The 25,259-nt window shown below is 35.0% G+C and overlaps 1 long non-coding RNA gene across 1 annotated transcript in view; it reads right to left on the minus strand.

Annotated features, from left to right (window-relative positions):
• Window positions 1–937: 937 nt before the first annotated feature.
• The window catches only part of LOC109394544 (uncharacterized), a 116,027-nt gene continuing 91,705 nt past the window's right edge, over window positions 938–25,259 (minus strand). The window contains exons 2-3 of the long non-coding RNA XR_002126473.1: window positions 2,516–2,630; window positions 938–1,239 (exon numbers count right to left, since the gene is read on the minus strand). This is a non-coding gene — a long non-coding RNA (uncharacterized LOC109394544). The remainder of the gene's footprint in view (window positions 1,240–2,515; window positions 2,631–25,259) is intronic.

Consider the following 25,259-nt stretch of genomic DNA (forward strand, 5'->3'; position numbering starts at 1 on the left):
TATTGCCACAGGGACATGAAAGACAGTTCGAGGAATATAATTAATAATGTTGTAAATATTTTGTAGGGTTTCAGATGGTCACATGTCTTGCTAGGGAGACCACATCATGGATGGGGTAGAGGGTTGATCACTGATCACTGCACTGTACACCTGAAGCTGATGTATAATGTTGTATGTCAACTATAAGTGAATATATATATATATATATATATATATATATATATATATATATATATATATATATATAATCATGGGACGTGGAGTATAGTGTGGGAGTGGAGTCAAGGGAATTGTAATAGATATGTATGATATTGGGGGGAAGTGGGGCGGCAGATTGTGGGTGGGGGGTTGTCACCTCGAGGGGTAAAATGTATAACTATTGCACTGTGGTGTACAGCTGAAACTAATTCTAAAAAATGTGTATTTCACAATAAAAAATAATTAAAATAAAATAAAATAAATTTTAAAAATTTAAAAAATGAATATAGTCAGTGGTATTTTAATAGCTATGTATGGTGTCAGATGGGTAGTAGACTTTTTGGGGTTATCACTTTATGAGGGGTGTAAATCTAATCATTATGTTGTTTTGTACACCTGAGACTAATAATAAAAGAGAGAAAAAGAATACATACATACACAAAAGAGGAAAAGAGGGAGGGAGGGAGAGAAAATGTGACAAAATGTTAAAATTGGTGAATTATATAAATAGAATATGGATATTCATTGTATATTTGCTGCAGAAAAAAAGTGTCTCACTAAAAAAAAACAGCATTAAAATGTTTCAATAATTGCCCCACCTGTTTTATATGTATAGCTCCCTCCCAACAACCCTGAGCAGTGAGCACAACCATTACTCCCATTTGAGAACCAAGTTTCAAACAATGGCACCCTAAACAGCTGTGATAGATTTAAATGGAACAAGCATCTTACACTTAGCAAACATTTTACCGGCACTATCTCCTTTGTTTCTCACGCCAAAGAAACAGGAATGGTTGTAAGATGGGTATTTCTCCTCTTGTTTTGCATGTGAAGCAATGAAGTTTCGTAAGTAACTCGCCCAAGATCACAAAGCCGGAAGATGAATCCAAAACAAAAATGATGCAGGGCTGTTTCTGGTAAACTGCTGCATACTTTCAGGCCTTCTGGGAAACTCTTCAGGCTGGCTCCCAGTACTTCTGTGGGGCAGCTGAGAAGCACTCGCTAATCTCTGAGCTGCTTGTCCTTTGTGATTTAGCTTGGCTAAGACATGAGAAGAGACAGTTGAGAATGACAATTATTTGGATGCCTGGAAATACTCAGCCAATAAATATGAACTGTACAAAGAATGTGCATATTTATTAAGTAATAAAAGGTCTTCCTGCATTTCTAGCTGGAGTTTTCTTGCATAAATTAACTTTGCTTAACCTTTTTCCACCATTCACTGGTATTTAGTAATGTGTCATTTCTGTGTAGCTATAATAATAATAGTAGTAGTGGTGAAAATAATAAAGAGAAAAAAAGAAAGCTGAGGAAATAGATATTATAAAAGTGTTAAATATTTCCATTGAAAATTCATCTAGGATTTCCTATTAAAACAATATAGTAATTTTTGCCTATTTATTTCCTAGAAGGTGTATTTTTAATAATTAGCTTCATAGTCTATTTATTAAATAGAATTTACCAAAGAAAATTTTGTGCAATAGAAAGAAATAAACAGGATATTTTTTGTTTGTTTTGATTTAGTATTTTGTGTAAGAAACACAAAATGTTGAAGGAACTTGAAGAGATTTTTCTTTTTTTTACCTTAATTTCTCAAAGAAATGATATAGTAAAAAAAATAACATATATTGATTTACTTCTTAAGCTACCTCCCACTCTAAGTAATATTTTGGTGCCCTTACATATTACATGTAATTGTAAAACCATGGAAATGAGAGGTTTGTGCATAAAACTGAACTTAACAATATAAATTGACTTAAAACTTAAAATGTTTCTTTCTCCAGATAAACTGGTTATGAATATTTTAACTTCCAACACCCACTTGCATTTTTAATTCTACTTGTCAATGTGCTTAGCTCTCTACATATATATTATCACAACTGTTGTATGTTATTCTTACAATTGATAAAATGAGAAAAGCACCAATACTCAGCTGTGGCCAAATTATCTGCTGAGGCTTAGAATAACAATAGCAATAACAACAATACTAAGAGGTAACATTTAGTGTTTACTTTGAGCTAGCACTGTGTTAATTTAGTTTAACCCTCACCACAATTCCATTGGAAAAGTACTATTATTGTTATTGGTATCATTGTTACTATTAATGAGGAAACAGGCTCTGAGCATACATCCCGCAGGGATGGAACTAGGAAGGGTAGCCACACATCTCCACTTCAGAACTAGAGCTTCTAACTACTATGTTACACTACACCCAGCAAGCACCAAGGAAGGCATTGACTTTGATATTTCTCTTGTGTATATATCCCTCTTTGTGCTGTCAGAGAGGATTGGTTTCCAAGGGAGTTTTAGAACTTACCAGACTTTCTGGAAGAACTTCAAACCAGGAATGCCTTGAGACCATGTCATATCGAATCTAGTTCCCAAGAGTCACTCCGGTTTGAAGTCACATTTTAGAGCGTCCCAGGAGCTGTCTTATGGGGGAAGGAAACCATCAGTCAGTCACCTGAACATCTGTAACACTGAACAGCTATTTCAAGAGCCAGAGCTCTCTGCCCAGTGCGTTTTAGGCCATCTCTTGGAAACAGGAGGTCACCCTGCTGATTTATAAAGTTTAAACCATACTCTTAGTCAAGTGATAGATGTGGCATCCTTGCGCAAGATGTTTTCTGAGTAATGTCATCCTGTTCTTGGACAATTTAACAGGAAATTAAAAGAGGGAAAAAAAATTCTGGGATTCAGGCTAGCATGCAATCTATATTGACTATATTCATGTTGAGCAGCAAAAGTTTAATGTAAATTGAAAATGTGCTAAAGCCATAAACTGGTAACTTCCTGCAATGACCATAATCTTTTCAGTGAGCATAAGAATAAAAGGAAGGCTGAAGAAGAGTGAGAAGTGGGAAGGAAGGAAAAAAGGGAGGAAGGAAAGCAGGAAGGAAGGGAGGAAGGAAAGGAGAGAGGGAGGACATAGTCAACTGAAAAACTTATAAAATTCAAGTCCCATAATCCCACAATAGAATCAACTTGTATTTTTGCTATTTCTCACATGAGCTGAAAATTCTGTCTAGTCCTGACATATTCCTGAGGTGCATCATATGTAAATGTGACTGATGTGGTGAGGAGCATATCAGATAATAAACGTGACTTGTTTTTTTTTTTAAGATGACATTTTAGTGATTTATGTGAGTCTGTTTTAACACATTTATAGAAGCTTTGTAAATCTAATTTAGATATGTGAACTGAATTTTTACTTTTATATGATTCCACTATTAGAAAAGTAGATATTTCTTAGAAATGAATATAATGTGCATGTGGGTGTAGATATGTGTTTTTTTCTACAGTTTCTATTTTTTTTATGTTATCCCCTCTGTATGTTTGTGTGTTGACCCACATTCAACCTACAAGAAGGGGTATATCCAAAGTATATGTAATTAAATGTTTGTATGTTAAATTTGTATTTGAAAATAAGGTAGGAGAGGTTTTTATTCAATGAAATTTAATTTTCATATTTTTATAAAGTGAAAAATGGCCCCCCTTGAGTGTCTTATTATATAATAGATATAGAAAATCATTTGTCTAGCTAATTAATATAGCATAAATTCATCTTTTCTTATATCATGTTTAACTGACAGAAAATATTTGGCCACTGACCTAGTTGAACATGGTCTCAGATATTTAAAATTACTGCCTCGGGGCCAGCCGAGTGGCGCGATGGTTAAGAACTGGCTTGGGATGCTAGAGGGCCCCAGTTCNTAATACATCACATTAACAAAATGAAAAATAAAAATCATATGATCATATCAATAGATGCAGAAAAAGCATTTGACAAAATCCAGCAGCCATTTATGATGAAAACTCTTAGCAAAGTGGGAATAGTAGGATCATATCTCAACATAATAAAGGCCATATATGATAATCCCACAGCAAACATTGTACTCAATGGGGAAAGGCTAAAAGCTTTCCCTTTAAAATCAGGAACAAGACAAGGCTGCCCACTTTAAACACTTCTATTCAACATAGTTGTGGAAGTTCTGGCCACAGGAATCAGACAAGAAAATGAAATAAAAGGCATCCAAATTGGAAAGAAGGAAGTAAAATTGTCATTATATGCAGATGACATGATACTATATAGAGAGAATCCCAAAGACTCCCATAAAAAAACTTAAAAATTATAAATGAATTTAGTAGGGTAGCAGGATACAAAATTAACATTCAGAAAACAGTTGCATTTGTATACACCAATAATAAACTATCAGAAGAAGAAATCAGGAAATTAATCCCATTTACAGTTACTTCAAAAACAATAAAATACCTAGGAATAAATTTAACCAAAGAAGTAAAAGACCTGTACTCAGAAAATTATAAGACATTGAAGAGAGACATCAAAGAAGATACAAATAAATGGAAATACATACCATGTTCATGGATAGGAAGAATTAATATATTTATAATGTCAATACTACCTAAGGCAATATATAGATTCAATGCAATTCCTATCAAACGACCAACAACATTTTTCTCAGAAATAGAACATATAATCTGAAAATTTATATGGAGCCATAAAAGATCCCAAATAGCCACAGCAATCTTGAGAAATAAGAACAAAGCAGATCACGCTACCCGACATCAAATCATACTACAAGGCTACAGTAATCAAAACGGGATGGTACTGGCATAAAAACAGACAGGTAGATCAATGGAAGAAAATAGAGAGCCCAGAAATAAACCCATCCATATATGGTCATTTAATATATGACATTGGAAGCAAGAATTTACAGTGGAGTAAAGATAGTCTATTTAATAAATGGTGCTGGGAATATTGGACTGACTCGTGCAAAAAAAATGAAAATGGACCACCTACTTACACCATATACAAGAACAAATTCAAAATGGATTAAAGACTTAAATGTAAGACCTGAAACCATAAANACAGCTAAGATGCTGAACAACAGCTCAACCTGGAGCTGGGCTGCCGTGAGTCGCCGGGAACGGCGTAGACTGCAGCCCCTATGGCAGTGGGTTGCCATGGGCTACCATGTGTAGCAAGCAGCCAGCGTGAGCAGCCAGCAGCCACAGTGAGCGGCCAGCAGCCACAGTGAGTGGCCGTCCAGAAGCAGGCGACTGATCTGCCTCGCCTGGGAAGAGCACAATGATGGTGCCAACTTGGGCCAATGAAGCAACGTCCTGCACAACTAGACTGAAGAACAAAAGGACAGCAACTTGTCTGTTCCCATCCCCCCAATTCCCCAATAAAAATATTTTTAAAAATTACTGCCTCTTCTCTTCCCTCTCCATTAGCTAACAGAGAATCAGGATGCCTACTATGATGAAAATAGAGCTTCTACAGGTGGGGCTTTTCATTTCTATGAGAAAATATAGGTATTTAGGTATTATGCCAAGAAATTATTAATACATAATTTTATACTTTAAATTCTCTTTAATAAAAATTAAATGTTATTTTAAAGGCTAATGATTTATTTGTTTTTAAAATGTCTAAGAAAACACTCTAACTAGTCTAGAACAATGCAAGGCAGGGAGAAAGATGAGGTGAAGGGCAGGCAGAAGCAAGTTCACAAAGGGTGTTACAGGCTAGAACTGGGTTTGGAATTTTATTCTAAGTTCAACAGTAGAACATACAATGTTTTTTAAATCATGTTTATTGAGATATAATTGACCTCATGTATACATAATTTGGGTACAAGCTCCCCACAGACTCCATAGTACACATGTACAATTCCCAGAGTTAAAGGGAGGCATTTTAGAAAGATGTGTTCATTCTCTTATTTTTTTCTAGAGAGACAGTGCATTCTATGGAATTAGGGAGAGGGGGAGAAAGAGAGAGACCCAATTCCATAGAATGCACCATCTTCCTAGAAAAAAATATTATGTATAATATATATACATATGTATATTATATATAATAATTATACAATTAAATATAATTATATAAAATAATATATACTTTATTGCAGTCATATATATATACATATATATATATAAAACCATCACATATATGAATGTAATAAAATTTATCCTTTTCAGGTTATCAGTTTGATAATTATAGACAAATGTGTAAAGTTGTGTAACTACCATAAGAAATAATTTCCTCACCCCAAAAAGTTCCCTTGTGTCCCCTACCCCCTAGCAACAACTGATCTAATGTTTGTCCCTATAGTTTCCCAGGATGTCATATAAATGGAATCATGTAACCTTTTGTGTTACTTCTTTCACTTAGCATAATTCCTTTAAGACTCATTTATGTTGTTGTAGGTATAAGTTATTCACTATCGCTGAAAGAATTCTATTGTACGAAGGTAGTATTTGTTTATCCATTCACTGGTTGATAAATATTTGGGTTGTTTTCAGTTTGGCCATTATAAATAAAGCTACAGAGGCTTTTAAAGAAGGAGTGACATGATCCAACTTAACACTTAAAAAAAAAACTTTCTAACTCCCATATGGAAAATTAATTTTAGGATGTCCAAAATGGGAAGCCAACACAGTAGCACAGGTAACAGAAGATGGTGGCTGTGGCAAGTGGAGATGTAGAAAAATCAATATAATCACAATACTTACTTTGCAAGCAGAATATAGAGCATTTGCAGTAATGAAAAAAATGGAAAAAAGCAAAGATGCCTCCTGAGATTTTGTCTGAAACAATTAGATTATTGTATACCTTTTTATTTCCAATTACCTAACTCCACTTCATCATAACCACTCCATGGGTCTGTTAGTAAAATTAAATTTGCAATATCAAAAATTTGAAAATATAGAATTTTCTACAAAATCAACACGGTATCATCCAATCCCATAAAAACAAATCTTTTGTAGCAGACAGGTAACTTCTAGGGCCTTCAATAAGTCCCTACAACACTATATTTCAAAAAAACAATTTAATTTATCTTCAGAGTTGTACTTACAACACTAAGATCAAAATATATAATTTGGGAAATTTTAAGTCCTATTACACTTTACAGTCTAACTATTTAAAAAATATATTAGAACTGTGAGAGCCTTCTTTACACTTGGATGCCTGAAGCAGCACGTAATTCTGTGAGAGATGACTCCTGGGATGGTTCCAATTCCATAGAATGAACTAAGTGTCCCCTAGAAAAAATATTACAGGAAGCACATCCTCATAGAGCATCTCCCATTAACTCTGAGAACTGTACATTTGTACCACCCGGTCTGTATGGAGCTTCTACTCAAAATCTTCTACTTCTAAATCACAGAGATTGTGGCCTAGATTATTTTTACTCTGTGCTTGGTAATTAGAGATGTTGAACCCATTACGTAGAGAATCATATTCTTGTTTTTTCTAATATCTGAAATGCATAATCATGTAAACAGTGAGAATGTTTATTGAAGTCTGCTACATTTAGAACCAGGCCATGTTTTCACTTTGAGCTGCACAGAACAGAGTTCGTGTGCTTAAACTCTCAGAAAGCATTTTCCATGAGTTCTACTTTCTCTAGAGACACATAAACATAAAATAAATTACCAGCCGTGAGGACTACACTTCGCTTTCATCATCCCATGGGGAAATAAAAATATATTTTTTATATATAACTTTTATTTTTCAATTACAGTTGACATACAATATTATATTAGTCTCAGGTGTGTAACACAGTGTTTTTATTTAATTTTGAACCTATGCTATTTTATATTTCTAAAAAAGCTTAGTTCTAAAGATTCATATTTCTCCTGATTTTCAGGTTACAGGTTTTTTATCTGCACCGCTTTTCTGCCTTTCTGTTTTAACAAAAGAATCCATAAATTGAAAAGCATGTGATGATATCTGGTAAACTTTCATAGTTAGCTTTATAGAGATAGTGTGGCAGCCTCATTTTGAGTTACAGTGTATGTATGTCAATGGTGTATTAGAACACACACATATATTGGTCAATATTATGACCTACTAAGTGAAAATATTTATAAATTGGTGAATATCGGTGACCATTAGCATCAAATTTATAAAATATCTTATTTAGCTGCTTATTTTGTTGATTATAGGCTAACATTAAATTTTAAGGAAAAAAATGATTGTTAGATATTTGTACATATATGTGATTTTCTCAAGTTTTGCATTTCCATACCATATTACCTAACTTAGAACTATAATACTGAAATACATTAATTCTTGTAATAAAACAAAAAAATTTCACTGAGCTTTTGGAATCAAAAAAATAATAATAGGTATTTATGTGTTGTTTTCCCCTATTCTTCACATTGGTTTTTAAAGGTAGTGGTAGTAAAAATCTTAGGTGCTCCTGTACTAAAGATCACCTTAGTAATAAAATTACTTTGTTAATTGTTTCATTTTTTAAATAAGCCTTTAGTAGGTTCCTACATTGTACCACACACTATGTTAAGCATTGGGGGCCCTGTCCTCCAAAATTCACTTTGTAGGAGAGAGAGATTGCACCATAATAAGTCAGTTCAAAACTAATAGTATCAAATAACTATGTAAATATCTATGCATGATGAATATATATGTACATACATTCACACATACGTACACCATCCCAATCTGTACCAGAATAAAGATCCCTACCACTTCACATCTTTTCCTCACCAAACATCATTCAAAAGACTATCCCATTGCCATATACCTACATACATGTAACATATATATATGACATATTTTTTCTGTTTTTGTAGCAAAAATTCATCATGACTTTTCCAACAACCCAATATATGCATATATAAAGCAGCTCTTTTATAACTTTTATGATACATCATGCATTTTACAAATATAACTTGGCATATGCATCTTTATAATCTGTTTTGATCTATAATAATCTTGGTGACTTCAGACAGTTTTTCATTCTCTCTGAGTTTCAGTTATCTGTGAAGTGGGTCGATAACATCTGCCTCATAGGCTAATTGTCAGGATTTGGTATGTAGTGGGCTGACATTAGAAAGAGCTGAATAAATGGCAGTTATTTCCATCAACAGCAAAAGTGTCATCATTGCTAAAGCAACTCGGCTTCCATGTCTGTTGCCATCAATAAGTACAAGTCAGCTGGCTGGGTTGCTGAAATTTGGAATTCAGATCTGCCACTTAAACACAATATTTTACTCTCAGAACATCAATATATAAGTGAAATTTTCCTATGCAATCAGTTCTGAACATTTTAATTGAAATACAGTAGAATCTGTTTACCTCCCATTTATATTAAAACACATTTCATTTGCTTCTAGACTTAGTGTAAGGTCCTGGAAATATAAAGATATATTAAAGGAAAAGCCCTGTGAAGGAGCAAAATCTCAAAAGAAAAATACATTGGCATATAACTAATGGCAACACCAGGTGGATTGTACTGTGAAAGAAATATGTATAAGTTATTGTCACAGGGAAAGAAGCAACAATGTTGGAAGAAATAATAGTTAGGAAAAGCTCTGTTGGGGCCTTTATATTTATTTGTAATAAATCATTTTATAATATTGATCTATTGTGCTCTGTACATTTATTTATATTTGGGAAAATAATAGTAAATTTTATTTATGTATAAAATTTAGAAAAGTCTGTGCACATGTGTAGCAAGATATGTTGCGCAGACTTTTCTAAATTCAGATGCTATCCATCTCAAATCAAGTAGGGCATTTTTCTCCTATCCTATGCTAGACATTATGTGGCACTGGTAGTACAAAGGCATATTAAGAAATAAATGTATATATTAATGCAGCTGGCATGTGAGCTTATTGTTACATACATCAACATGAAAACTCTCAGAGAAATCTTCTTTACCAATATAAAATTGTATCTTTTCACTACTCTCTAGTCCACAGTAGGCTCTTCATACAATTTAACACTAACTGAAATTAATTCTTAGTATGTCTCTTTCTTCTCTTTCTCCTTCTCCTTCTTCTTTTGTCTATCTGCAAAACTAGAATTCAAACTTCAGGAAGGCAGGGACTTATCATGCTTCCCTGCTGTGTCCTCAGGGCTGAGAATCCTGCCTGACACCTAATCGGTGTCCATGAAATTTGTTAAATGGATAAGTAATGGATGCACAAAGAAATATGTGCATGTATTAGCTCCATAATCCCACAAGCATGATCCCCATTCTTATCAGTCATTAAAGTTTTTTAATTTATTAGATTTCCAGAAAATGTGTGAATTTGGTTACCAAGTATAAATGACTCAAAAATGCAAAACCAAATGAGTTCCATGAAGCCTACTGACAAACAAAAATGAATCTTGTCTCCTGTTTGTCATGACTCTCACAGGCATCTTTTCTATCTGTAAAAATATTTAGGTCATTAAAGCCACAGCAAACATGTCAATGGTTTATGAAACTTGCATATGGATATGAGAATATTTCTTAAATTCTACCTTACAACTAAATATCTGAATTTACATTTTCTTTAGCGGGTGAAAAAAAAATCCAGCTGAACTGAAATTATAATCACATATTTACCCTGTATCTTATTTATACTGCAATAATATTAAAACCTATAATATGAGTAGAATTTTTATCACATCTCTGGTTTAGCTAGATTTTTTTCTCACCCAGCCCCCAGGAATATATTCATGAGGTAAAACTGGCAATACAAAAATAATTATTTGAAAAACATTATACGAAGTGAGTTGTTGCTTCTCTACTGGATGCCAGTTTAAATTGAGCTAATTTGTTTTACCAGTAGCTTAAGAAAACCCCAGCACAGCGGCACGACAATTATATCCAGGTGCAAGGACTTAATTCGACAAATTCTAGGTGGATCTTTCCAGCCTGCACGGTGGGCCCCATTCTCAGCTGTGGCTAAGAACAGATGCCTTGAAAAGCCTCTGTAAACATGATCCAGTCAGTCCTTGAATAGAGATGTTGAAATGTTTCCAAAAAAAATAATGAATGTGATATTCTTATAACCATAATTCCAATATACACATCATTGAAGAAAATGACATGGTAGGATTTTTGTTTTAAATATGTGAACAAAATAAAGTAAGTAATTTATTCCTTTGGAATATTTTTCTTTCATGTACAAGGTACACATACCTACATTTAAAAATAATAAATTTAAAGAGAATTTGTAGTTTTACATATACATAATATATATATGTATATACTAAAACCATTATATATAGTGTGTGTATATATATATATAATATACTATATATACTGAAACCATTAACACCAATATACTCATAGTACATGAGGTACATGAGCCGCTGAATGATAGATACAACTGCCCATATTCACAAAGTAGTTTAACAAGAAAGACAAGACTATGGTGTAAGGGCCCACAAACTTTCTTTTTTAAAGTCATGAATTTTTCTTAAATAAATTTCATGTTTCTGCCTTATTTAGTTTTTAAATAACTTTCTTTAAATGATATTGAGCAAAATAAACAGAAGCATTTCATGATTTCAGGGCTAGGAATATATACCCATGTAATTAATATTTTATTTTCCCAGCATACTCCCAGATAATAATTTTCTCAGATCATGTTATTTTTTTCACTCATTGTTGATTAAACTAGGAAACCACTTCTAATTTAATACTGTAGCAAACTGCCTTTTCTTAATTGCCAAAATACTTACAGGTGTGCAGACATACTGGAGTTGGACATAATACAAACTTACTGGTAATTATTGGTATAGCAAGACTAGCAGCAAAGTATTCTCTATGTATAGCTCTGTAACCTTCAGTTTGCCAATGTTACCAAGTCTAAACATCTTAATAGATGACTATCAATATTATTTCAGCTTGAGAATTTTATCATAAGAAATAGTTATTTTGGCTACTCTGTCATTTTTCATTTTACCCCAACCAAAAGTTTTCTATCAAAGTCAATATTTTAAAACTTAAATTTTTCTTTAAAACTTCTGATAATTTCCACATTATTTTTATTTCAAAATATATATATTATGTGATTATTTTGTTATTAAAATAAGGTCTCAAAGCTTTATTTTATTAAGAATAATCTATAAAACTTAACAATACTAATTAGAAGTTTGTAAGACAATTTGAGTTAAACCATTGGGTAGTGCTTATTCAGATGTAATGTGAATAGTCTGGACATTTTGAAAAACATCCAAATGGGATGCAAGTAAAAAACTGTCAAAAATCTAAACCAAGTTCAGCCAGGCGTACAAGACCAGTTCCCATGAATTAAAAGGAAAAATTAAACGCAGTCAGAGGTCCTGAAAAATCTTAAAAGCTGGATAACAACTTTTCTCATCTTTTGCTGGTGGTTCCTAAAGAAGACATTAATAAACTTTAATACATAGACTAAAATCCCTGGGGCAGAGATTTTAGATAATAATAATCTAGCAATTTACATCCTCATTATGCCCAATTTCCTCATATGTAGAAAAGTAATTTGGACGTGATATTCAAATCATAACAAAGAGATCATAATTCCATCGTGATAGCTATATCAAATAATAAAACTTAACTCAAAGAATCAAGCCTTAATTGCTTCATTGTAAAACATTTAAGTTGTCATAAGAAAGCCAACTTCCTATTTGAGGAAGAAAAGATATTTGATGCTGCAAACAATTTAAAACAACATAGTAACATACAGAATGTCTGAAAAACAAATATGTGCTGACAATCATTATTTTTTCTGTTAACAAATATTTTTTGAATGCTAATACATGCTTAAACTTAGGTATAAAAATGCATAAAAACTTAATTCTGACCCTACAGAAACTCAAATTTTCATAAGAAACAAAACACTATAATAAACAAAATCATTACACTTTATTCAATATTATAATTAAAAACTAAAAATGATTTTTAAAGTTTACTTGAAAAAGTGCATATTTAAGCTAGCTACCCAGGTTTAGATGCTAGTATCATTTTTTCCTACTCAGGTGAATAAAAATGTATAATTCTATTCCATATTCTACATATTTGATAAGGCCTGAGAATGAAAGATAAGAAAATCTGACTTGTAAACTGTACTACAAATAATCAAAATGATTTAAAATTCTTAATATAATTCTTTAACACAGGAATTTAAACAGAGAAAAGAGAGGTAATTCTCACTCTCCTGTGATCGTTATTACAAAGCTTTCCAAAGACATTAAAGCCTATGTGTGACCTTAGAGATGATCAAAGCTCCCATTCCCCATGAAAGAAAACCAAGGCCCAGAGAAAACGAGTGACATGCCAGCAATTTGGAGACACAGATGTAGGTCCCAGGTCTCCTGCATTCCAGTATGGAGAACCCCAACAATGTACTGTGCTAATCCTCAGTTACCTTTTATGATTTCTTTCCACATGTAAAAAATATATACTGATGTTGATGGTAGTCTAAAGAAAGAGGAATTTCAAACTGTTCAGCTTTACAAAATCAAATTGCAGCATGTGAAAATTATATGACCTCTATCACCACCCTCTATCTCAACTTACAGTGGGTGGTGTTATAGAAAAATTACTCTTTATTTTGATAAACCCATAAGATAAATAAAGTGAGCATTAAAGAGTACTGAAATTATTAAAGTGGTAAGTGACCTGGAATTTCTTAAGCATAGACAAGTAGCAAGAAGCCAGTGGGGAAAAACAATTTCTTGACAAGAATGAGGGAAATGTCATTTTCTGGTATTGAAATTTACTTTAACTTCTTAAAATCACTGAAAATTATACTGCCCATGTTAAGATAAATGTGTCATAAATACCTAAATGTCATCCCTAAAAGTAAACATGTTATATGTCCTATTAATCGCATTTTATTTCTGTATCCCACAGGATGAAACTGTAAAACCTTGCAAAAATAAGTCTCTTGTAACTTATTCAAAACTGGTGGAGATGATAATAAAATCATGGCATATCGTTTCTCTGTTGAGTTGTTAATATAATTTTTAGCACTGTTTAACAATATAGTTTAATTTTAGCTTCAAAAAACATTGTTTTTAATTTCAATTTTTTTCTGCTTATACTTCACAATAGATAATTGCAAGTGTAATCATTATTGGTCATTGGCCATTAATTTGTTTCAGCGTCTGTACCTCAGTGGGCAGTAATTACTGCACAGCCTTCAATAAGATATCATTAACAAAATGAGAAGACCAGAGAAAATACGTTAATTACTGTAAGTGCTCCATTGGTTCCTCCCTGGAATAAACAAGTCTAACAATTAAGATCACACTTACTTTTTGCCAAACTATATTACACAGTGCATAAAGGGGGGCGGGAGGGAGGGAATGCTACATAATTTGAGGAAAAAATATTTTGGGGAATTAATATTATTATCCCTTTAAATTCAAATCAACAAATTTAATGACCCAAAGATAGAAAAGCAGCTTACAGCAAGCAGCAATTTCATAAAAGCTCATTGTTGATAATGAAGGAAAAAATTGACTACTGTACCCTATTATAATTACAATGAGAAATATCTCAAAATATAGAAACGTTTTAATATTTTTAAACTATTATAGAGCAAGTTAAATTGACTTCCAATTAGTCCATGTATAAATAGACTAGGGAATTTTTTAAATGCTCCAATTAAGAACTTGCGATATAACAGAATCACTTAGAATGCAATAGGTTTTGGTGGCCAGTGTAGATTTCCAAGTATTTCTTTGCATAGTATTCACAGTATGTTGGTAACCTGACAGCATAACCAAAATATCTGTCTATTCAATTCTCTCTGGCTTTTAATCTTCATTCCTCCAGTTCATCACTCAGAACTTTCTAAGCATGCTAGTTTTTCCTAAGCATTTTTTTCTGTGTCTTCAGATACATATATATACATATACATTCCTTGTCGCTGCTCATTCAGGCTTTCTCTGCAACTGGATTTGCAGTGCATCTCAGCTCCAAACCCTGCAGCTGTTCCTGGCTTTCTTTTATTGTCCTGAGCAAGGCACATCTCATTTCACCCTCATTCTTCTGCAGTTTCAGGCCTTCCAATCTCCCTTCCAGCTGCTCCAGCTGTACCTTTTATAACCCAGCTGGTGGGAGCCTTTTACAGAGACTCCATCTCTTCCTGACCTCGGGCAACCCTGACCCTAAGTTGCTTACTCACTTCCAGTTTCTCTGGTCCTTTCTGATATTCTCTCAGGCCAATTCAAGTCTTTCAAATACCCCTTGACCTAAGCCATTTCAAGTGTATCTGGACTTGATTGTAATAACTTGTAAAATTATAGGACTGGCTATAAATAACAAAAACTTCTCACACATCATCATAATCAATATTTACGCAGTATAAAATATTCCTAAGTTTACGATGCATATACTTTAACAAGCTTTGCAAATAGAATTGTCTGGAATAGTAAGATCAATAATAAGTGAAGTCAAAAGATGACAAGCTAAATGGACCATAATGGTTCATTATAGACTGCATTCCAATACTTTTTATATTACTTATTCAGAAACTTGAATAGCTAGATCTGGTACTTTTTGAACAAAAGGCCAGAAGTCCCCTTAGCAATGGTGATAACTTACTTAGAAGCTTTCAAAACTAATAAATTATCAAATGCTTCAAAATACAACTAGTATCAAGAAAAATATGAACAATCTCTGATCTCTGATCTTTTCTTTCAGGAATCCTTCTTTGGTATTCTGGATTCTATCTCTTTTTTATGTTCCCAGAAAATCCAGGTACACTTAACATTTCGAATTGTGGTTCTCTGTTTGCTTGTTTGTCTCCCCAGCAGACTAGGAAGTCTTAAGGACAGTGGACTATGTATCTCACACACAGTGTATGCTTAATAAATTAATTGAGTCAAAGGCTTCAAGTAAGCATAAGTTTTTTTAAAAATATTTGGGGGAATTCTGGTCAGGATGGCAGAGTAGGTAAATGCTGTGCTCACCTCCTCTCAGGACATATCAATTACAACTAAACTACAGAACAACCATCACCAAGAATTATCTGAAGTCTAGCTGAACCAAAGCCCTACAATTACAAACTTAGGGAAAAAGCCACCTTAAGACTGCTAGGAGGGGAGGGAATGCAGTATAGTCTGGTCCCACACCCACATATGACCAATAAAAATTTGGAGGATTATTTTGAGTGCAGAGGTACCCCTTGAAGGAGTGAGGGGTGCCAGCCCCCCAGCCCAGGTTTCCAGTGCCAGGGAGAAATGTTTCCATAATTTGGTTATAAAAACGAGCAGAGATTGTGGCTGAGTGAGGCAGAGTGCAGCTGCATACAAACGGACTTACTCACTGATGGACTCGCTCCCCTGAGCTTCAGTGCTGAGAGAGTGGCTCAAATGGTGCCAAAGACAAATGGTGGGGAACTGAATTGTCTGGCCTCAGGAAGAGGGATGGAGGGACAGCTTTCTCCCAGATGGAGAAACTGATAGAAGCCATTGTTTCTTTGTTGATCCCTCCCCCTCCCTGCATGCAGATGCCGGCAGATGCCATATCTAAGTCTCCATCAACCTGGCTATCACGTTTCAACTGCCTCACCCTAGTGATTCCCTAAGATATCACCCTACCCAACTTTTGGACACACCCAAGCTGCTTCCAGTGTCTTTTCCTTATAAACAGCCTGCCTTGGCTTATGCTGCAGACTTTCCTAAAATCTCTCAAAGGTCCACAAAACCCAAACAAGTAGCATCTGACTTCAGTGTGTCCCATACCCTGTACTTCTGGCTCAGCAGCCCTAAGCCCAGCACAAGTAACAGCTGGCCTTGGTTTGTGGCTTGGTCTCTCAAGGTTACCTCCAGGCCCAGTGCAGGTGGCTGCCATCTGCAGATTGCTTTTTGGCTCATACCAGGTGACCCCAGGCAAGCAGAGGCTGAGTTTAAAATTGGCCTACAGCAGGTGCCCTCCAGGAGGACCCAAGGCTGCCTCACTTGGTGGCCAGCTACAGACCAAGCCAGAGTATCACCCAGCCACCTCCAAGGATGACACACCCAAAGAGCAGACTGGGCAGGCACCAGAGCCCCACTAAAGTGAATCTTGCTCTGTGGGGTCACTCCTTGCACCACAGCTCCTCCATTGTAGTCATGGCCAGTCCTCACAACCAATCAGCTTGAGATTCAGTCCCTTCCACTGACATGTAAATAGCAACCAAAGCTCAACTACAACAGGAGGGCACACATAATACACACAAGGGACACATGTGGAGCACCCAGCTCTGGTGACCAGGGAAACTGCACCAATGGGTTCCACAAGACACTTATGACATAACACCACTCTACGAAGACCAGGAGGCATAACAGCCCTTTACAGAAACAAACACAGGGAAGCAGCCAAAATGGGGAGACAAAGAAACAAATCCCAAATGAAAGAACAGAACAAAGCTCCAGGGGGAAAAAAAAAACTAAACAAAAAGGACTAAACAAAATTGAATCTACCAGAGTTCAAAACACTGGTTATTACAATGCTCAGTGATCTCAGAGAGAACTTCAAAAAAAAGATAGAAAACATAAAAATGGAGATAGAAAACATAGGAAAGAACCAGTCAAACATAAAAATACAATAACTGAAATGAAGAATACATTGGAGGGACTCAACAGTAAATTAGATGAAAGAGGATTGAATCAATGATTTAGCAAATAAAGTAGCAGAAAACACACAGTCAGAACAGCAAAAAGAAAAAGAATCCCCCAAAATGAGGAGAGTTTAAAAGGCCCCTGGGACAACATCAAGTGTACCATATTCACATTATAAGGGTACCAGATGGAGAAGAGAGAAAGCAATTAATTGAAAACCTATTGAAGAAATAATGATGAAAAACTTCCCTAACCTGGTGAAGTAAATAGGTATACAAACCAGAAAGTGCAGAGAGTTCCAAACAAGATGAACCCAAAGAGGCCCACACCAAGACACATCATAATTAAAATGCCAAAAGTTAAAACAAAGAGAGAATAGGATCTTCAAAGCAGCAAGACAAAAGCAGTTAGTTACCTACAAGGGAACTCCCATAAGACTATTACCTGATTTCTCAACAGAAACTTTGAAGGCCAAAAGGGATTGGCAGGAAACATTCAAAGTGATGAAAAGCAAGGCCTACAACCAATGTTACTCTACCCAGCAAAGCTACCAGTTAGAATTGAAGGACAAATAAAGAGTTTCCCAGATAAGAAAAAATTAAAGGAATTCATCACCACCAAACAAGTGTTACAAGGATTCTTACAGGGAGTTCTTTAAGATATAAAAAAATAAAAAATATTAATAATAAAATGGCAATAACTATATACTTATCAACAATTACTTTCAGTGTAAATAGATTAAATGCCCCAATCCAAAGATAGGGGGCTGAATGAATAACGAAACAAGACCCTTACATGTGCTGCCTACGAGAGACTCACTTCAGATTAAGACACACAAAGATTGAAAGTAAAGATATGGATAAAGATATTTCATGGAAATGAAACCAAACAAAAAAAGTTGGAGTAACAATACTTATACCAGATAAAATACACTTTAAAACAACGACCATAGTAAGAGACAAGGAAAGACAAAGTTATCCCACTTCTGGGTATTTATCCAAAGAATCCCAAAATGCTACTTTGAGCGGATGTGTCCATCCATATGTTCATTGCAGCATTGTCTACAATGGCCAAGATGTGGAGGCAGCCTGGATGTCCCTCGATGGATGAATAAAGAGTAACTGGTACATATATACAATGGAACATTGCTCAACCGTGGGTGGGAATGTGGCAGCATGAATGACCTGGAGGGTATTGTGATGAGTGGAGTATGTCATACAGAGAAAGACAGATGCAATGTGATTTTGCTTATATGTGGAACCTAAAGAACAAAATAAACAAATAAATAAAACAGAAATAAACTCATAGATACAGAGAACATTTTGATGGTTGCCAGATGGGTGGGGGTTTGGAGGTGTGGGTGAAAAACGGGGATTAAGAAGTACAAATTAGTTGTTAGTTATAAATTAGTCATGGGGATGTAGGATATAGCATAAGGAATATAGTCAATAATATTGTAATAACTATATATGGTGTCAGATGGGTACTAGGCTTATTGGAGTGATAGATGGGAGGGGGTTTGGGGGGCAGGGTGAAAAAGGTGAAGGGATTTAGAAGTACAAACTGGTAGTTACAAAATACTCATGGGGATGTAAAGTGAAGTATAGAGAATATAGTCAATAATATGGTAATAACTATGCATAGTGTCAGGTAGGTACTGGATTAGTCAGAGGGATCAGTTCTTAAATTATATAAATGTCTAACGACTATGCTATAGAACTGAAAATAATATAAAATAACATTGAATGTTAAATAAATAAACGGTAAAAACAGTTTTTGAAGTTAACAAGTAGTTGTGAGACAAGTTGAGACACTGAGAATTTTGTTTTAGGTATCTTAAAAGAAATGTGAATTCATTATTTATGTGATTTGTTTCTTGTTAGTGATTGTAATTATTATCTCACTCCAAGCACATATTGCACATTAGTTTTGAAAATTATTCTATTATTCTTTGAACTTCATCAGAACTGTTCTGAGTATTTAGAGACTAAAGTGTCTATCTGAAAAGCATTAGATTTCTACACAATATGCATCATCTGTTTACAGACACACTTATGTATCATAGAGGTGCATATACACATAACTATAACTCATGTATCTGCTAAAAATGACTATATTTCCACTTTGTGGAAATAACTTTTCCCTAGACATTATACCTCAGGAAGACACAAGGTCTTACTTCACCAAAAACTTACATATTTTACAATAGGAAACAGAAAGAATCCAATTAATGAATTTTTTAATAAATTATATACATTTTATATACACATAAACATAGCAACAAATATAAATCTTAGAAATCCACAACTTTAAAGATTAAACCCAAATATAATTTTAAATAAGAGAAGGAAAGATAGTAGTTATCACTGAAATAAAATCAATCTATACAATTTCAGAGTATATCCAAACATTATATTTTTAAGTGAGCATATTATGATAGTTAGCTCCTTGGAGAATGACCATCAAAATAATGAGAAAAAGTTAGAAATCTCACAAGATATGTCAAACTTCACACTTCTTTAAAAATACTCTTAATATTTAACATTAAACTTATATTTTAAGGTTGTCTTTATCTACTACTCGCCATGAGAATTCATAACTAACTATGACAATATTAATCTAATTATATACATATGTTCTGTTTTTCTCAAGAAACGCATGAAGCCAAAGCTGAGGCATAATTCCAAGGTCTCTTCTAGTCATTCCCCAGATTTGCGTTGCCTTTACCTAATTTTGTGACTTGTGGTCACCTGTACCTGAAAATCATTTTGAACTTATAATTTATTTTTTATTTTTCAACTACTGTTGACATTCAATATTATTTTATATTAGTTTTAGGTATACAACATAGTGGTTAGACATTTGTATAATTTATGAAGTGATCACTCCAGTTAGTCTAGTATGCACCTAGCACTATACATAGCTATTACAGTATTGGCTATATTTTAAGAATAAATCAACATACCTTATTTTTTAATTTGAGTTTGTCATATCACAGGTATTCATCCTTTATAATTTTGAGAAACACCCTTACCTCTCCCTACTCTTTTCTATAGCCACAGTAAAAACCAAAGCATGTTACCGAATTGGGGAGAGACAAGAAATTGGAATTCCCTTTTGGTTTTAAATATATAGAACAGAGTACAGTTCCCCAATAATAACAACCTAATTACTTTTCTTGAATTCCCTATAGCACAAGCCAGTCACTTAGTAGATTCTCAACTAGTACTTGGTGATTGTTTCTTTAATTCACACTAAAATGAAAAGGATACTGAAAGTGCAATGTTCAGCTTCCACCTAAAGAGTCCATTACCCATTACACCAATGTAAACTGGTGAATAAATTTCTGTAGTCAATTTGGTAAAGTCCCTTTTGTTTTTTTGTTTTATTTTTCTTTTAAATACGTACGCTTTGACCCAGCAATTCTACTTCTGGGAATTTCTTAAAGAAACAACCAGGCTAATATGCAAAGGTATGAGGATGTTAGCAGACTCTTGCATACATTCATGAAAACTAGTAATATCCCAAATGTTTAACAAGGAATTGACTTAGGGAAAAAGATTGTCATATAATTGAATAATGTTGCTATAAATAAGGAATAAGTTTGAAACATAGTGCTGAAAAAATAGACAATATTACATAGCAGAATGTAGAGTGTGTGCGCCTGTTTACATACATATTTTCTATAACAAAGAAGACAGTGTTTACATTAATCCTGCTTTCTCTCCAGACTGTGTACATTTCCTAGTGTAGGTACTAAGGTGGTTCACCATTGTGTTGTCTGAAAGTTAAAATCATCTCACTTGCTATCTTCTCTCTCTACCCCCTGACTGGAGGTCCAGCAGCAGGCGTTAGTACTGCACTGCCCTGGATGACTGCCTGGAGCAGAGTGCCACTACGTGGCCACGCCCACCGCTGGAAACCCCCTCTGGAGTGAGAAATAAACTTGTGTTAAGCCACTCATAGTTTAGAGGGCATCTGTTTCACCGATTATGGTATCCTGACTAATATTATTCATAGAAAAGAGTAAAAAACTTATACACATATATGTCAAAATACAGTAGTAGCAGTTGATTTATTTTGTACTTTATATTTTTCTTGCTGAAACACCTATTTTGTAATAGAAATATTTTAGAATAAGAAAGCCTTTGGTAATGAAAACCTTACAAATGGAATTTTTTATCCCTAAAGATATAATTTCCAAATATAGAAAAGTGAATACCTGTCTTTCATTACCATTATACACTTATGAAATATAAGGGAAGTACAGAATTTCACTAATGCTTCCTAAATTACGTGATGTTCTGGTGTGATCATATTCTTCAGAAAACGATTTCAGCATAATATGTAATTAGTTGCTTTATAGGGGCATTTTTGCCTTGGTTAATGTCCTTAGCAAAAGCCATAAATCATCCTCTTAACTGTTGCTAATATGGAGCAAAAGCTCTAGTATGAGTTCATTTCCATCCCTCAAATCCTGGACCAATTAAATACCATCCTGCACCATCTCTCTGACATCTCCACACTTGACTGGATCATCTTGACTAAACATGTCAGACCTGACAAATTCTTTAGCTCTTAGAATTACGTTAACCCAGTTTTTAAGCTTTCTGACACACCAGTCAAAACTATATTAATGTGATTTACAGTTAAATTAACAGAAAATCATAATGAAAATAATGATCAAAGGTTAAGGCCTCAAACTACAAATGCAGAGGAGAGAAGGACATGCTTCGCTCAAAAGTTAAGTGAGTCTTGCTCAGCCAGCTATCTGGCCTGGGGCCTCAGAGGGTCTTCTGTCAGTGGTACCTTAACTAGAGCCAAACAATATCCATTTGAACATTTTGGAGCATTTATAATAAGTGCATAAAACCATAAAAGTGCTCGAAATTGTTTTGATTTGTAAAACGAAACATGAAAAAAACAGCATTTTTGTCTGATTCTCTGCTTTTGCACAAGGATTTTACCTTCCATTAAACCTTCCATTTCCACCACTAAAATCAATCTCAGGCAGCGTTTTTCACTGTTTTCCTTCTCTTTCTCCCATGAAAGTCCTTCCCAGCAAAATACATCACACACATCTGAGCTCTTCTTGCTCACCTTGATGCTTTTTGAGAACTTCCGGCTCCCCACCTTCTACCTTGCTTCCCCCATCTGTGTCAGTTCAATCTGCAGATTTGACTTAAGTAGTCTTTTTCTCTTTGAAGATTTTTCCCCATTTACTAGGCTGCATTTTCATACTTGAAATCTTTCATCCCCACAAGATTGTCTGCAAGCCATAATATTACCTTTGACCAGTCTGTGAGCCCTCAGAGACAAAACATGTGCTGTGTCCAGCCTTATTTCTCTAGTCTAATATAGTGCCTGACTCATTATAAGTTCTCAAAAAATATATATGAATGAATGACAGAAGCTACGCTCTTTGTAAAGAGATAATATATGAAAGGAAATTCACAATTTCTGAATGACTTCAGTGTGTCTCAACTTTGCTGATTCTATTAGAATAGTCATTTCAATGGCTCCCTATCTACTAAGAACAATTTTCTTACCCTGGCTTAGTCTAACCAATATTAAAGGCTTTTAATTGAACCCCACACTTATTGCAAACCTAGGACTGAAAATATTTTCTTTTATTAAAATGACCCAAGTCCATTTTTCTTAGGGGTGGATATGGACAATGAGAGAAGACACTTCAGTCATTCACTTTTTTCTAAAATCATTTACTGAACATCCTCCATGTCCCAGGAACATGGATTTTAATGATTCATTCAATCCAGTTTCTGCAGTCAAACAAGTCAGCAATTGATTAGGGCAAAACAACAACAACAACAACAACAACAACATAGAAAACTGCAATGATAATACAATGGAGAAATGCAGTAGGTATTAAGGGTGCACAGAGATGTGCTGAGTGGAGGTCAGGACATCAAGGAAGGCTTCCTGGAGGAGGCAACCCCTCAACTGAGCCTTAATAGTAAGCTTGTGTTAGGTAGACAATAATGGGGCTAACGTTTTAAGTACAGGAGAGGTGATATGCAAAGCCACAGAGGTGAGAAAGAAAAAGTATGTGGAGAGGATATTAGGACCTTCACTGCTAATGGAACATAAAAATGTGTGAGACTTAAAAGGGGGGATAGGTAAAGGAGGGAAGGAAGCAGCAGGCAAGGGATCACTGTATATCATGTTAGAGTTTAGTCTTTGACTCAAACTATTACATCCACAGAAATCCTTTTTTTTTAGATTTTTTTTTTATTGGGGAATTGGGGGGGATGGGAACAGTGCTGGGGAATTGGGGGAAGGGGAACAGACAAGTTGCTGTCGTTTTGTTCTTCAGTCTAGTTGTGGAGGATGTTGCTTCATTGGCCCAAGTTGGCACCATCATTGTGCTCTTCCCGGGTGAGGCAGATCAGTCGCCGGCTTCTGGACGGCCGCTCACTGCGTCTGCTGGCCGCTCACGCTGGCTGCTGGCTACATACCGTATCCCATGGAAACCCACTGCCACAGGGGCTGCAGCCTACGCCGTCGCCAGCGACTCATGGCAGCCCAGCTCCAGGTTGAGCTGTTGTTCAGCATCTTAGCTGTAGAGGGCAGTGTCACTGGCCCTCATATGTGGGATCCGAACCAGGGCCCTCTGGCATCCCAAGCCAGTTCTTAACCATCGCGCCACTCAGCCAGCCCAGAAATCCATTTTTTGAGACAAAGATTTATCATTAAAAATGTATATATTGCCTCGTCTACCAGGATCTGATTATTTTATGCCTAGTATTAAAATAACTTTCTTAAATAATCTTGCAAGGGAATATGGATCCCATCATTTAAATATTTTCTTAAGTTTTTGGTTTTCTTACTAGGAAGAAATAAGGTATTTCTTAGATCCATTTCGAAGGTAACCACTATATCTATCCTCACTCATGTTCGTCCTGTTAGCATTCTCTCACTCATGATAGTGTTGTTTCTTTTTTTTTTCTTTATCAACCCTTTGCCTTCCATGCCATTTTCACAGAAGCTTAGTAACTCTCTTTGTTTCTCCTGAAATGGTTTTGTAAGCCAACAATATGGAATGTTGGGTCAGAATACAGCTCTCTACTGACCATCCTTATGTATCTTTCTCGGTTGTCGTGTTGGCGCTCAAAAAGACATATGGGACCTTAGGCTGCCCTGAATCTCGAAAGAGTAGGGCATAAACCAAATTTGGGGATCCTCTGTTGATAATAACCCATTCAATATAGCACCTGGAGTGTTTTTTTTATTAGAGAGAGTAAGTGCTGTGCTAAGCGACAGTGATGCAGTTTGATGGAGCTGCCCCTGGAATGTAATAAAGAGCAGGGGACATGTTCCTTGGAGTGTGTTCCTGAATTTAAAAGCCAGTGATAAGAGTTCACAGGAGAGCCCAGACAGGGAGAGATGTTTATGCCACGGCTGTTGGCGACGCTGAGCATATCGTTACTCTATTCTAGTTAGCTATTTACTTCCAGGTGCAACTCAAAGTACATTGAAAAAAAATGCAAAACTTTGTATTATGTTTGGCCCCAGCTAACATAGCAAGCTTGAGCCTATGTACCCTTCTAAGTGTGAAAATGAAGTTTTACTGTTAAATGGGTTCAAAATATAAGAACCATTGCACTGGACACCGTGTGCTTTGTAATTCCCATATCTCCTTAGTTTATCCTTTGGAGGTAAAATACAAAATCCTATCTTT

This window comes from Hipposideros armiger, unplaced genomic scaffold, assembly GCF_001890085.2.
Source record: "Hipposideros armiger isolate ML-2016 unplaced genomic scaffold, ASM189008v1 scaffold_427, whole genome shotgun sequence".
NCBI lineage: Eukaryota > Metazoa > Chordata > Mammalia > Chiroptera > Hipposideridae > Hipposideros > Hipposideros armiger.